At 44.7% G+C, this 15,968-nt stretch overlaps 1 protein-coding gene across 6 annotated transcripts in view; it reads left to right on the top strand.

Moving 5' to 3' along the window:
* LOC148017328 (uncharacterized) overlaps positions 1-15,968 on the top strand; it is a 111,005-nt gene that overhangs the window by 20,422 nt on the left and 74,615 nt on the right. The gene's annotated exons all lie outside the window — the stretch shown is intronic.

The raw sequence follows: 15,968 nt of genomic DNA on the forward strand, positions 1-15,968 counted from the left end.
CTATTTATAGATGTGTAAGGGCGCCCCAAAAATTAGGGTTTCCACTAAACTTTCTCGAACCGCTTCTCGTTTTAGGGTTTCCATTGAACTCTCTCGAACCGCTCCCCGTTTTAGGGTTTTACTCTAAAAGAGCATTTTTAGTGTGTTTTGGGGCTGTTTAAGAGGCTAATTAGCAAGTAATGCATATTTTAGCTCAACATCCCCTCTCAGGCCTAAAATTGAGCCGAAAGGTTAGGCCAGCCATTGTGATGTTGATGTACCCCAGGGCGTCCCATCCCAAAGCAGCCAAGGCATCGGACAAAGGGTGCATGTCGGCTCCCCAGTGGCCTACCAAGACTACAGAGGCTATGGTTATCTTACCAAGGGAATCCAAGTAGTCACCCCAGAGAAGACAGGGCATCGGACAAAGGGTGCACGTTGGCTGCCCCGTGGCGTACCAAGCCCTAGAAAGACAAATGGAACTACATGGAACTTTTGTGTTTTTTTTTTCTTTGAATAAGTGTGGTAAATTTTATGGGATGCGGCTGATTGAGTAATAGTGACCCAGAAGACGGGAGTAGGGAGGGTATACCCAACACATCACAAAGCAGTACAAGCTAACCCATCCACTCAGGGTGTCGATGACAAGGAAAAGTAGGTGATGAGGTATCCATGTGATGAAGAAGGATGGTGGTGTGGTAACAACAGCCGCCGGTGGAAACAGCTTAGGATTCGCTCAAGTGGTACTCTGCACAATGAGATGCAAAGTATGCTACATGCTGAAGAATGCTCATGCAGCAGGTGCCACTTGGACAGTGTCGCTCATGGGAAAATTGTTCACTTGGCCAACGCCCCAGTACAAAGATGATGAAATCATGCAATGCAAAGGGTAAGGTACAACAGGGGGGAGAAGCCGATGCTGAAGACAAAGTGCTGAAGCCTGTAGAATACCAAGAAGGGTAGGAACCCCCTCTCAACCTGGAAACAGCTTAGGATCCGCTCAAGTGGTGCTCTGCACAATGAGATGCAAAGTATGCTACATGCTGAAGAATGCTCATGCAGCAGGTGCCACTTGGACAGTGTCCCTCGTGGGAAAATTGTTCACTTGGCCAACGCCCCAGTACAAAGATGATGAAATCATGCAATGCAAAGGGTAAGGTACAATAGGGGAGAGAAGCCGATGCTGAAGACAAAGTGCTGAAGCCTGTAGAATACCAAGAAGGGTAGGAACCCCCTCTCAACCTGGATGTAGATGCCGAAGAAGGAAGAGGAGCCTGATGTCGGTCTTCTGTGGTGCCGAGAACCATAAGGAATGAAGAGGAGGAGGAAGCATCCCAGCTGGAAGAGCTAGGTAGAAGTCACCGCCATGATAGAATCAAGAGAGATGCTGCACGATCTGCCTCGGGAGGGGAAGTCTCCATGCTGGTAGAAGAGCAAAACTTCAAGGATGATGAAACCATGAAGGAATGGCGCACATCCCAAGTCTCCAGCCCAGGTAGGATTGGGCAAACCTGCATGTTAGCCCTACACTGAAAACAAAATCTGCAAAGGAGATCAAAGTCTGCAATCACAGAGGTCAGTAGTGAGATGCTCCAAAAACAAAACAAAACAAAAATAAAAAGCTAACTGAAGGAACAAGTGCAAAGATGCAAATGTGTATGTGTGTGTGAGTAAATGCAGTGGAAGACTTAAAATGTAGAGATAAAAATCCTATGGGCCCGACTCTAAGAGTGCGAAAACATGAGGAACCCAAGGAGGTGGGATGGGAACACGGGGAGCAGAAGATGGGAATCCTTGCGTAGGTGTAACCCAAGGAGAGTGTGAAGACGCACCATAAGCTGAGGATGGAAACCCTTGCGTATGAGTGGTCATGGGAGATGTGAAGCTGGGGATAGTGAGGGGGATGCCCATCATTGTCGACCCAGGAGTGATGGGTGTGCTCATTTGCTGAAAGGTGAGAGGCACTGTGTTAAAGGGTGGCATTCCCCCTAACGAAGTACCATGGTGCAAAGAGGTAGAGAATGGGGTGGAGAAGGAAAAGGTGCTAGGAGCGGAGATGGGTAGATCCAACCCCTAGGGTGTGTGATGCAGATGTGGAGTATAATCCAAGATTTTGGAAAGATGATGAGAGATGATCAAGGTGTGATATAGAAGAGGGTGGGATGGGAGGGAAGTGAGAAGTGTGTGTCATATGCTCAAATGAAAGAGAAGCTGTAGATGTACCTGAATTTCGTCTGCTTCGTGAGCCCCCTCTATTGAAGTTCACATACGCAAAGCCATCCGGATCCTGTACCTCAAAAGAAAAAACAAGTGAGGGTTTTGATTCATGCAACACAAAAGAATTGTACAAACCTGACATTGGACCTGGCGGAGATGATGAAGATGGATCGCCATACGTTCTGAATGCCGTATGTCCTCCATGATCGAAGAGGTGGCCAACCTCACCAACTGGTCCAAATGTGGTAGCAAAACTGGTAGGAGGGGTGTAAACATCACCGTACTTGTTGCGATAGTACTCCTCAAAGTCCTCCTTTGCCATGTTAGTGAAATTTGGTGAAGGTGGAGTGTCGTCCTCCTCACCGAGTCCATAATGCCGTCTCAGGGCCTCCAATGATGGAGAAGCCTAATAAGACATCATAGGAACTGGAGAAGGTGTCTGGGACATTATGATTCGGTTACGAGTCGTATTGTGTGCCTTGCACAAAGACTAGCTCTCAACAATATCTACAGGATACTCTTTACAATAGCACTGGCCTGATACCATGTTAAGAAGACTGCTAGGGTTCGCATTGAGGACACACAGAGTATACAACCACGACAGAAACACAAAGACACAGACACAGACATAGAGGGCAAAACTCAAACCCTAAACGCAAAACTCAAAACTCAAACACAAAAACTCAAACACAAACAGAAGAAGGGAGAGAGAGAACACAACTCTGAAGTGAATGAATGCTGTAAATGAATGTAAGAGTGTACAGTGTGCTCAAGGGCAGAGCAATGTCAGAGTGTGACGTCCATCGAAGACGGATCCCAAGTCTGTGACCACCAGTTGGAGTATAGGAGTGCTGAATAGTGAATGGCAGCAGGCTGGTCACCAAAACGTAGCAATTTGGAGGCTGGAAATTGGTAAAAGCAGTGTACCACTGATCGGGGGCTGGAAACTGTGCACAGTCTGCTGTAAACAGCAGGCTGAAACAGTGTCTGAGAGTGTTAGGGCCTGCAATGCTGAAAACGCAGGCTGGCTGACCGTGGAGATGATGGACAGCAGGCTGAACAGCAGTCTGGGACAGTTTGGAGCAGTCGCCAGCAGCTGAGAGTTGTCGCCTACAGCAATGAACAGGCTGAAGTTGATGTGGCTGCAGTCGATGATGGCTGGATAGCAGATGGAGGCGGGCTGCAGGCTGGAAACTGGGCACCAACAGCAGTAGAGGGTGTGTGGGCTGGTGTAACCCGCAAAACAAGGATGATGCTGAATGGGGGCAGCCTGTCTATTTATAGATGTGGAAGGGCATCCCAAAAATTAGGGTTTCCACTAAACTTTCTCAAACCACTCCCCGTTTTAGGGTTTCCACTGAACTCTCTTGGACCGCTCCCCATTTTAGGGTTTTACTCTAAAATAGCATTTTTAGTGTGTTTTGGGGCTGTTTAAGAGGCTAATCAGCAAGTAATGCATATTTTAGCTCAACAACTACCACGTATCATTTGGCCTTCTCTCTTCTCACGTACCTCTAGACTCATTTTAGTGCTTGCCTCTTGATTGCGTCATTCATCAAGGGGTTGGCTCCAACCATTTAGTCTGTACTCAACAGAATAGAATCAGAGGGGGGCTTCAATCTTTGGAGGATTCTCTAGCCAATATCTCTTCTACTTCCTTCTTTTCAACATCTCTGAATTCAGCTTTCAAACCACTACAGAGGGGGAGATATTCCGTTTTGAAAGTATCAAAACTAATTCTTCTTAGGATCGTTGTTGTGCCATCGTCATAATAATGTCAGCTTCTGATGGTTTCAACAGTGTATGTTGTAAAGAACACTCTGTCTACCAACTCCTGCTACGCCTGCTGCACTTGACGGCACAAACTCTAGGCGGATGGTACCTAGCTCAACTTGCTCTCTGGTGAAATAGTAGTGAACCGCTATATGCTGTGTTCGAGGGGAGATTATAGAATTCATCGCAAGGGCAATGACACTTTGGTTGTCATAGTAGCTAACTATAGGCGACTTGCAAGGAAACTGAAGTGCAGTCAACAAGTTCCTTAGATAGATGGCCTCTGTTGTGCCATCGAAGAGAGCCCGATCCTCTTCCTCGACCGCGGAAGTTGCTATTGTCTCCTGCTTACGACTAGGCCAAGATATGGGTGTTGTGCCTAAGGTGTAGAGGTAGCCTCCATAAGAACGTTGGGTGTTAGGATCTCCCGCCCAGTCAAAATCATGTACCCTTACAAGTATAAACCATGACTATAGGTTACTCCATCATTATAGATATACCTTAAATATCTTAACATACGAAGATAAGCAATCCAATGAGACATTCTAGGTGTATTAAAATGTTGACTAAGCAAACTAATTGAGAATGTAAGATTTGGCCTAGTATGAATCAACCAAAGTAATTTCCCTACAATAGAATGATAGGTATGAGCATTGAAAGGTGAACTTGAAGTATCCTTACGCAAATGGATAGTGGGATCTAGAGGCGTGGCCATTGGCCTTGTCTAATCGGTGCAATAGTGTTCCGCCAACTGTAGGACGTACTTTTGCTATGACAAAAAAATACTTTTCTCAGATCTAACCATCTCCATCCCCAAGAAATAAGACAACGATCCTAAGTTTGTCATCTCAAAGGTAGTGCAAATGTGTGCCTTAATTTTTGCGAGAGCTACAGAATCTAAGCCAGTGAGTAGTATATCATCAACATAAAGTAGGATATAGCTGACCCTTGTGCTAGTGATGCGCACGTATAGATTTGGATGATAGGGGGTAGAATGGTATCCATGAGTTTGTAAGAACTTGTCCAACTTGTGGTACCAAGACCTTGGCACTTGCTTCAAACCATAAAGAGCTTTTCGCAAGCGAAATACCTTGTCAGTTCGCCGGTTTGCGGCGCAAGAAAAGCCGGGAGGTTGCTCCACATAGACTTTCTCCTCTAAATAACCATTCAGAAAGGCACTTTTGATGTCCAGTTGATAGATCGGCCAACCGTGGTAAGCAGCGAGTGCAATCAACATACGAAATGGTGTCAGCTAAGTAGTAGGTGTGAAGGTTTCTTTATAGTCAATGCCGTGCTTTTGCTTGAAACCTTGCACTACAAGGCGAGCCGTGTATTTGTTTAAAGTACCATCAGCCTTTAGCTTGGTCTGAAAAATCCACTTTGTTTCGATGTCCTTTTTGTGATGAGGACGATCCACTAGGGTCCAAGTCTCATTCTGGTCAATACTATCCAGCTCCTTTTCCATGGCCTCATGCCGTAGAGGGTCCTAGAGAGCGAGCCTCATGGTAACTGTCCGGCTCAGAATATGCAATGTAATCAACTATAAACAACGATGCATATGAAGCATGAGGGGCAAGGTGAGTAAATCTTTCGGGGCTCTCTAGAGTGAGATCCGGTGGAAGGATTCCCGAATCCCGCATGGTCTATTGGTATCAGCGAGGTAATGGGTCTCGGGGAGGAGAACTGGGAGTTGAAGTATATGCAGGAATGTCAGGAGCGGGCAGTAGACCTGGCTTAGTAGGCACAATATGAAACGATGTGAGCGAGACGAGGACGAAGAGTCCAATTCCCTCTCATCAAAGATGACATCCCTCCTAATGATCACCTTGTTTGTCTGAGAATCAATTAAACTATTGACTTTCGCTTCACAAAAATAGCCCACAAAAATCAAGAGATCAGCGTGAGGGGTGAGCTTTCCTATCTTGTCATCAAGAGTGTGCGTATAAGCACAACTACTGAAAACTCTAAAGTGAGAAATAACAGGTTGAGAGCCAAAGAATGCCTTGTACGAAGTCTTTTTAGGGTCTGCCACAGTCGCACATCGGTTGTGTATGTATATTGAAGTGTTAATAGCCTCAACCCAAAGGTGCTCAAGGAGCTTTGCTGCGAACAATATAGAGTGTTCCATGTTTAGGACAATCCAGTTCCTATGCTCTACGACTTCATTTTGTGCAAGGAAGTTGGTAGATGTGAGCTGGTGTGCAATGCCCTGCTCCTTTAGAAACTCACAAAACTCGTGGGAGGTAAACTTGCTACTAGAATCACTCCTCATAGTATCCACACGACGACCAGTCTGTAGTACCTCAGTACTGAAGTAAGTAAAGGTATCGGAATTGTGCTTGAGGAAGTACACCCACATGTATTTGGAAAAATCATCCACTATTAAAAAAAAAAGTATAGTGTGCCATTTAAGGCGGCAGTGGATGTAGGACTACAAAAGATCTACATGAATGAGCTGAACGGGTTCAACAACTCAAGTGAGAGACTATTGAGGAAAAGGTGTATGATGTTGCTTACGTAGTTGACATGCTTTACAGACCTCTCGAGATAGTTTTAGGTGTGGAAGGCCCTCAACCATTTCTTGATGCGACAACTCATAAAGAGAGCTGTAGCCAAGATGTCTGAAGTGAAATGCCAAAAGATGCTCTGAGTTTGTAGGCTCCCGTGTAGTGGCCAAAGCTTGGAAGCGATGGAACTTTGAACCATCAGCAATTGGCTCGGTAAGAAAGCGGATCATATGGTGAAGGCCATTAGGCTGTGCCTTGTTGCGAGCAATCATTAAACTAATCTGAGAGTCTAGGATCTCGACTGTGGTCGTTAAGAAGAAAACTGCTTGCCCGAATTGGCAAAGTTGCTGAACGGACAAGAAGTTCACTCCAAGTTGGGGGACATGATAGATATCATCCAATGAAGCGAGATCTTGACCCAAGTTAGTGAAAAACTAACGTGACTTGGGGCCTGAATCGTGATCAAGAAGTTATTTTCTACACGGATACTCTCAGCTGCAGGGGCTCGGGAAATAAAAATGTTCGCTTTAGGAGTCATGTGATGAGTAGCTTCATTGTCCACAAGCCCAACAAGTATTAATGTACTTGGCTGTGATGAGTGGGCCTTTGCAAGCACCTCATCAAGAGGCAATTCACAGATGTGAATGAGACTCGCATCCGATGTCCCTAAGGAGACAATGTGGGCCTCTGTAGACCAATCAGACAAACCCTTTGGAGTTGACTAGTTCACCGATTGTGATGATGGACCGGTGGCAGTGTGGGTCTGGCCTCTCCACTGCCTCTAGTGAGGGTTGCCACCACCTTGCTTCCCTTGTTGGGGGTTACCCGACAAGGATGCAGGGGTCTGATTCTTGGATTTGGGCTATGTTTTAGATACATTCTACCATTCCGGTTTAAGTGTGGATTGATTGTTTGCTTAGGATTCACTAGCCCTATTTTGATTTTGATTTTGATTTTGTTTTGAGTTTTGTGTGCCCTTGCCTTGTTGCCCCCTTTGAGAATATGCAACAAGAGTCCTCTCTATTGAGGAAGTGTTATGAAGTTGATTGAACAATCATGTATAAGTCAACGACGGTGGATACTCAAACTCATAAAATGTGGGCATTTGAGGCTGTGAAATCACCTCCTGTACAAAACGGAAATATTTTCTTAGCAGCTTGTTAAGGAATAAGGTAACCTAATCATCAGAGGACTTAGGAGCCCAAGTGGTTGAGAACTCGGCAAGGAGATACCGATACTCAGCCAACTTGACTTTCCAGTCATCCTTGTCGGTGATTTTGAAATTTTGGAGCTCATAATCCAAATTGATGTGTTAGGGGTTAGTCAAGTGTATCCAATGCTCGGATGCTAAGTCGAAATGTTGAAGTTGAGAGTGAAATGCAGGCAACAAGCCCTGTATCAACTCGACAATAGTGGAGGCATTACAAGCCTTCCATAAGCGGACGATTTCGTATGGAATAAGGATGGGATCAGGTTGGGGTTCCAACCCTTGCACTTGTGAGAGTGCGCAACGGAAGAAGAAACACAAACACAGAGGGAGAGAAAGAGAAAGCAGAAAATGAATGAAGAAAATCTGCACTGACTGAAATGAATGCTGAATACATTGAAATGGACTGATCAGTCCCTGCATGCAGCCCGAAGCGTCAGTGTGGGCACCAGATCAGGCTGATGATGATGGCAGCACCGAAGATGGAGGAAGATGACGGAGTCGAGTGTGCACCTGCCAAAGAAGGAGGGAAGATGATAATACAACTGACTGGCAAGTGGGAAATGGCTATAAATAGCCAAAAAACCCAAAAACTGGCCGACCTGAAATTTGAGGCCATAAATATGTCCGACCAGCATTTAATGCTGATCCGACCAACATTTAATGCTGGTAAAAATGCCAGGAATGCTCAGAAAAATCCCGGAAAGGATGGACAATGTCCGGCAGGTGAGGCAGGCTGAAGAATGCAGAAACTGCCCTGGGAAATGCACATAAAATCCCGACTGGAGGAGAAAATGCACTGAAATGCAATAAACTGAGTGCTCTAGAATGAGCTACCTCCTTCGTCAAAACAAGTGATAGACAAGTCAGAGCTCCTAAAGTCCTTGTTTGACTCAGACTGAGGCTCACAGGTAGGAGATGACAAGGCATGACAAACATGACTGCTAACACCCCCTCTCAGATCCTGGATGTGGCGGAAGGCCAAGGGAGAAACGGATCCTGGGGTGGCAAGAGGAATGCCAAGGTCGATGAAGTCCGTCAATGAAGATTGCCGATGAAGAAACTCCTTGCGATCCTGGGAAGCCCCCTCTAAAACAGTAGGGGCCAGGAAATCCACAGCAGCATCACCGAGATCGTCCCCCTTTGAAAGGGATGGGGGGTACGAGGGAACCACCAGAGGAGAGGGTGGGGGATGGGAAGGAACCTGTGGAAAAGAGGGTGCACAAGTGGAAACTGGTGTAGCAATAGACAACTGCCTCGGAGGTCCCTGCATAAGAGAAGGGGAATGGAGCCTATAAAGCCCGCTCTCCTGCCAGCCTGTTGCAATAACAGCCCCTGTAGAAGAATCCTCAATACAAACGGCCTGCTCGGTGAAGACAACCCGGGTACCAAGCCTAGTAAGGCCATAGACTGAGAGGAGTGGAAAGCCCAAGTCAAGAACATAAAGAGCCTGGGAAAGGGAGCTCGACGCGCGGTCGGGAAATAAAGGCAAAGTGCCAACACCACAAATAGGCACCGAAACAATGTCACCAATAGTGACTGAACCCTCAGAAGGGCATAGATCCTGCAACAAATCACCTCGAGGAGTCATATGACTAGAAGCTCCACTATCAACCAGCCAATGCCTCTTAGAAGATGAGGCAACCACTGAAGAGGGCTCCTCCAAGTCAACAATATGAAGGAACACTAACTCATGGGTAACCGCTGGAGTAGAGGTAGAAGGCTCAGATGTTTTAGCTCCATCCTTCGCTCCTGGACGAAGGTGAGGGTACTTCTTCCAACATTTCTCCTTTGGATGTGTCCCCTTCCCACAGTATGGGCATTTAGGCTTCTCCGAGTCCGAGTCAGAACCTGAAGAACTCTCCTGTCTTTTAGCGTGTGACTTCCCTTTCTTTTGTGTCCCCCCTCTCGAACTTGCAACAAAAGCTTTAATGGAGGTGGATCCACTGGCTACCTCTTTGGCGCACTCGTCATGCTCCAAAACAAGCGGGGCAAGCTCCTCCCATAGAAGCTTCTCACGGGTCCTCGATGTAAGAAGGCTGGTGTAGAAGACATCAAAACGGGGAGATGGCAGCTAAGTCAAAAGAATCATGGCCATATCCTCGGAAGAGATCATCCTGCGAAGGGACACAAGCTCATCCCTTATGTCTTCCAACTTGTTGATATGATCCTTCATGGAAGACGAATCATCAACAACGAGCATCCGTAATTTCTTCTCGAGAGTAATCCGATGGGCAAAAGTCTTCTGATGGTACAAAGAAGCAAGCTTTGTCCACACTTCTGCTGCTTTTTGCAACCTGCGCACATGCACTAGGACAGAATCCTGTAAGCTCATAAAGAGGAAAGATCGAGCTCGTGAGTTGAGCCGATCCCATAAGGCCGCACGATCCATCGATGATCCAACGGTGGGATCCTCCACTGGACGGAAAATAGGGTGGGTAACAAACTCCCAAAGATCAAAGGTATCAAGGATACACTCCACCTTACACGACCAAAGCGAGTACTTGGAACCATCAAGCCGGTCTTCTTTGGGCAAAGAAGGGAGTACAGGCACCTGTATAGAGGGTGCCATGGAAGGCATCTGAAGGCCAGTAGAACGAGCCTTCTATGAAACATGGAGAGAACGGGGAATAGAGGGATCTCGGTCAAATAGGCTAGGTGACCTCCGGTCATCGCGTGAACTCACACGAAAGTCTCTCCGTCTCTCAGAGGAAGGAATAGAGACCTCATACTCTGAATCAACAAAGAACTGGTGATAAGACATCTTCATATATATCTGCAATCACCAAACAATTTGCAACCAACAGACAATCAAGATGGAGCCGCCTATGTCAAAAAAAGACCAAGAAGATGCTGTCGTGTGCGAGAGGAGAGAGAATGCTGCCGCCTAGAGAGAAAAACTGCCGCCTATCCTCCAGATGACGACGCCTCCTCCTTTGCTGATGTTGACCACCTCCTGTTGGCTGTGTTTGATGCAAACACAGGCTGCAAACACCTAGAAAACTGTCGCCTACTCCTCCTGATGCTGCAAAACAACAAAACGCAGGTATGGAAGGTTGCGTTTCAGCCTGGACAGCACCGCCAAGGGCTGGAAAGGAGGGAAGAAAGGCTGCACTTGATGGTGTCCTCCTCTGCAATGGAAGCTCTCCTCTGTGCTCTCAGTTAGGCGATGATACCATGTGAGAGTGCGCAATGGAAGAAGAAACACAAACACAGAGGGAGAGACAGAGAAAGCAGAAAATGAAGGAAGAAAATCTGCACTGACTGAAATGAATGCTGAATACATTGAAATGGACTGATCAGTCCCTGCACGCAGCTTGAAGCATCAGTGAGGGCACTAGATTAGGCTGATGATGACGGCAGCACCGAAGACGGAGGAAGATGACGGAGTTGGAGTGTGCACCTGCCAAAGGAGGGAAGATGATAATACAACTGCCTGCCAAGTGGGAAATGGCTATAAATAGCCAAAAAACCCAAAAACTGGCCGACCTGAAATTTAAGGCCATAAATATGTCCGACCAGCATTTAATGCTGGTAAAAATGCCAGGAATGCTCAGAAAAATCCCGGAAAGGGTGGACAATGTCCCGCAGGTGAGGCAGGCTGAAGAATGTAGAAACTGCCCCTGGAAATGCACATAAAATCCTGACTGGAGGAGAAAATGCACTGAAATGCAATAAATTGAGTGCTCTAGAATGAGCTACCTCCTTCGTCAAAACAAGTGATAGACAAGTCAGAGCTCCTAAAGTCCTCGTCTGACTCAGACTGAGGCTCACAGGGAGGAGATGACAAGGCATGACAAACATGACTGCTAATAACACTAAATCCCATAGGTTCTGAGAGTCTAAGACATGCCTCATCAAATTCGACCAAGTGGTGTAGTTTGACCCATTGACACGAGTCTTATCATTAAATGCATGCTTGGCGGATGGGGAACTGAAACCATGAGGTGTTTGGGAAGATGGATAGATGAGATAAGATGGTGGTGGTGGTGGATAAGAAGTAGGAGGGGGTAAAGGTAGATAGGCAGAAATAGTCTGCTGATGTCCAATGAGTGCCAATTGCTGTGGAGGTACCAAAACAGACATAGGTCCGTACGATACCATAGGTGTAGGTGGAGGCATTAGGACTTGATAGCCTTGTCTAAGTGTTAGTTGGGGCCCTACAAATTGATTGGATGATCCACTAGATAATGCCATAGAGGGAAATTGCGATACCAAACGATCCACACTCAAAGAATGCCCTGCAGGGAGAAAACTCGAAAGTGTATGTGTGGGAGGATGAGCCTCCGTCACAGGTACACCACCTAGAAACGGGTATGTAGAGGTTCTAAAGATTGTGCCTAAATATGCAGAACCCCTTAGTGTTGTGTGTGGTAGTGGATAATGTGGTGCACTTAATGGAGGCTGAAAAAAATGCGCAATGGAAGATGAGGGATGGATGGGTGGGAGCCCAAATGGATTTGTGATAGATGTTGTTGTGGGAAACATTGTAGGTTCCTTTTGTCCATTAAATGCACTAGATAAAGATGCACCTGCTCCATATTGACCATGAGAAATAAAATCATTGGAAGGAAAAGGAAGGGTAGGAATACTTATAAGTTCTTCTTTTAACTTCTTACCTAGTTTTGAGTTCATGAAGAAATACTTGTCTTTCTCATTACTCACAAACCTAAGCTTGTTTTGAAGAGTCTCTTCTTGATGAGTATCTCCCGATCCAACAAAAAATACAGAATCGGTTGACATAGAATTTGAAATAATAGGGTTCAAGCTTGGCATTGGGAAAAGGAAATAATGTGGAAGTGATGTGTGATTTGTGCCATGTTCCATTTGTGGATGGCCGGTCCATAGTGGAGATTCTGAAGGTCCTACAAGATCATTAGTTCTGTGCACCGAATCTAAAGGAGAAAACTTAGGCTTACCTTCAACCTCCTACTGAGCCCTATGCATAACGATGAGATCATACTCGGCGGTAGAAATTTGATTTGGTATGTGGACTCCATGGTAGTCTGATGGTTCTCTGTCCATGTTAGATTTGGATAGTAGCAAGCTGGGAGGCCCACTCTTGATTGTTTCTGTCCATGTTTGGCTGTGGAGATTGAAGCGGTGTTGTGAATGTGTTTGAAGTCATCAGACCCTTGTGTTGTTCTTGCTTTTACGAATGAGCTTTCCGATCAAAGGCTAAGGTTTCTCACGCTTTGATACCATATGAAGAAATGCTCTAAACGCAAAAAGGCATGAAACTAATTGTACGACAAAGCACAGACAGATAAACTCAAAACACAGTTAGGGTTAGGGTTGGGGTAACTCAGAGACAGTGAACACAATGAATTTAAGTGAATGAATAATGAATATACAGTGCTCATGTTCAAACACACTATGCTGTGAATAGTAAACCTTGAACTCTCGTATCTCTGGGATTAAGATAGAGGTTATGAGCTGTAGAGTATGCTGTACTCCGAATGGATCCCGAATCATAGCAAAGGCAGCCTTTGAGTGTTGAACACCAACAAACGCAGCAAAGGAAGGCTAGATCTGATGCAAACGGCAATGAGGAGAGATAGACTAAAAACGTAGGTACTTGAGGAGAGAAAAACTGGGTGATAGTTGTTGGGTGCAAATGCAGCAGGTAGATGTGAGAGAATGTCAGGGTGGCAGCCAAAAACTGCAAACACAACATTTAAAGGAGAGAGAAGATGAAGACGACAACTGCTAATTGTAGGCGACAACACCTCGCTGATGGTGAGAGCTGCAAACATGTGAGAAAGGCTAGAATTAGGCGCCAAATGGTAGCAGGTGGCTAGTGGAAGCTTTGATTGCGATGTCCTCTACGAACAGTGTGTGGGCAGCAGAGTTATGGCCCTTGAAACCTGCAAAAACGAGATTAAGGGAGAGTGGTGGGCGGCATGCCTATTTATAGAAAGTTTGGGCGCCCAAATTAGGGTTTTGTATATGGGACACAGTCTCTCTCTAGGTTTGCGTTTCTTTTTAAAATAAAAGGTTTTCTTCATTAATTAAGCATGTTTTGGGGCTGTTTATGTCAAGCTAATGCATTTTTAGCTCAACAGAGGCTTCTCCTTCATGGTGATCTTTTTTAATTTCTTTTTCATCATGATTCATGCTCCTTTTAATTTTTAGAATTCACATTGTTTCAGTTTCTCTCTTTTCACCATCCAAGCATGATCTACCCTCCATCTCTCTCTTACACATTTCTAGTGACATATTGGATACCATGACAAAGATAGATGATATTTTCTTTTTGATGAAGAAGAGATGGGAGTGGATGAATTGACGCACATATGTGTTCGTGGCACACTTGCATTTCACATTTAAGAAACCCTCTCTCTTTATGAATACCAATGTCGTCATCGATCATGATGCCTTTCTTCTAAAGGCTTTCGCGGAAGAGCACCATAGTGCCTTCCTCCAAGAGTTCATAAATTATAGTGATCAAAGGGACATCGCTTTTGCTTCCACAATTTGTTGAAAGAGTGATTCATTGGTGAAGCTTTTTTTTTTTTTGGTGAGAGTCGTTTGGTTACAATTGCCCCACCTTCAAAAGGTAGCATTACGCACCCTTGTACAAGTTTGGAACGAAATCTCAAATCTCTTAATTCTTTTAAATGGATTTTAGTTGGAAGTTTGATTTTTGAAGTTTAAACAGTTTTTTTTTCCCAACATGCTTTAGGATTGCTCTTCAGGCGTATGTAAGATGAATTGGTCTACCAATTCTCTCATGCATATCAAAATTTGCAAAACAAACTTAGCATGTAATAGTTGGAGCAACAAATTTATTGTTGCTCCAGTTTATGTATGCTACGTAGCATGCATGAGATGTCTATGGCAAGATAGGTCCATCTTATCTATATACTTGATAGTTTATTCATGAAAGTGAATCATGTAACATGTTAAGAGATGCTTTATTTATTTAGTTATTTATCCACCGGTTGCTTATGGTGATTGTGGGGCCCTTAGGTGCTAATTGAGGTGTGGGAGTGCCTTGAGAGGCACTCCTAGTGTGACACATGAGGATATATCTATCACTACCTTCCATGCATCAAATGTGTATACATCAATATCTCCTTTTCCAAGTAAGCAAAGTGTAGTGGTGAAACTTTGAAGAAACAAGAGAAGCATCATGAATTATCTCATCAATATTTGCAAATTGCTCTATTTTGTCCTTGACACATGTAATGTAGGCTTCCATAGAATCACTCTTTGTTATGTGCTCCATCTCAAATTGTTTGCGCAAATAGGTTACATATGTCTCATTGCACACTTGATACAACGAGGTAAGTTTATCCCAAGCATCCTTGGCTGTTGTGCACGACCTATAGAAACAAGAGAAGCATAATGAATTATCTCATCAATATAAGCAAATTGCTCTATTATGTCCTTGATACGTGTAATGTAGGCTTCCACAGAATCACCCTTTGTTATGTGCTCCATCTCAAGCTGTTTGCGCAAATAGGCTACTTGAGTCTCATTGCATACTTGATACAATGAGGCAAATTTATCCCAAGTATCCTTGGCCGTTCTGTATGACTGAATACGTAGCATAACTTGCCTTTTGCACGAGAGTGCAATCAAAGTATGTGCCTCGGCCTTGTTCTCATCCCATCTCAACTGATCAGCGATGGGAGGTGTAGTAGGCACTAGAGTAGAAGATCCACTAGTGACAGTGGATGAACTATATGAACTTGCAACATTTTGTGTAGTGGGGCTTGTAGGCCCATAGCTGCCAAGAAACTCGTTTCATAAGGTTAGGAAATTCGTTTCATACCTAGGAGTTCACAAACCTATCAAACACCTTTTTTAGATTTCCAACAAGGCCCTATCCTAGAAAATGTGTTTGAACTTTTGTAATCAACATTTGTCATGGATTCATTTGATACTTTGACATGGACATTTACATTGTTTGCAAGTTTCTTTGAGTTGTTGTCTATATGATGCATGTACATATATTAATGACTACTTCTATATTTAAAGCTTTTCATACCTCCCATTTCGGAAACCCTTTGTAGGCTGATTTAGATGGGGCCGAAACTAGTAACACAATATTTTAGGCTTGTGGCTGCTAGTCTGACACACTAGGTTGCCCGTCCTTGCTAGTACCAAGGGAAGCCCTTGATTGATTGTATTACTGCATCCCCGAACAGGCTTCTTGCTTTGTCACATCAGCGTATGTTGTAATGAAGGATCATGAGTTTGTAAAGATATTATGTTACATACCACTTTTTCAACTTACTTTGTCTTATGGTTTTGTTTTCATGTCTATGTTCAATTAT

Source organism: Lygodium microphyllum, chromosome 22 (genome assembly GCF_053477565.2).
Source record: "Lygodium microphyllum isolate KBCC chromosome 22, Lygodium_microphyllum_v1.1.10, whole genome shotgun sequence".
Taxonomy (NCBI): domain Eukaryota; kingdom Viridiplantae; phylum Streptophyta; class Polypodiopsida; order Schizaeales; family Lygodiaceae; genus Lygodium; species Lygodium microphyllum.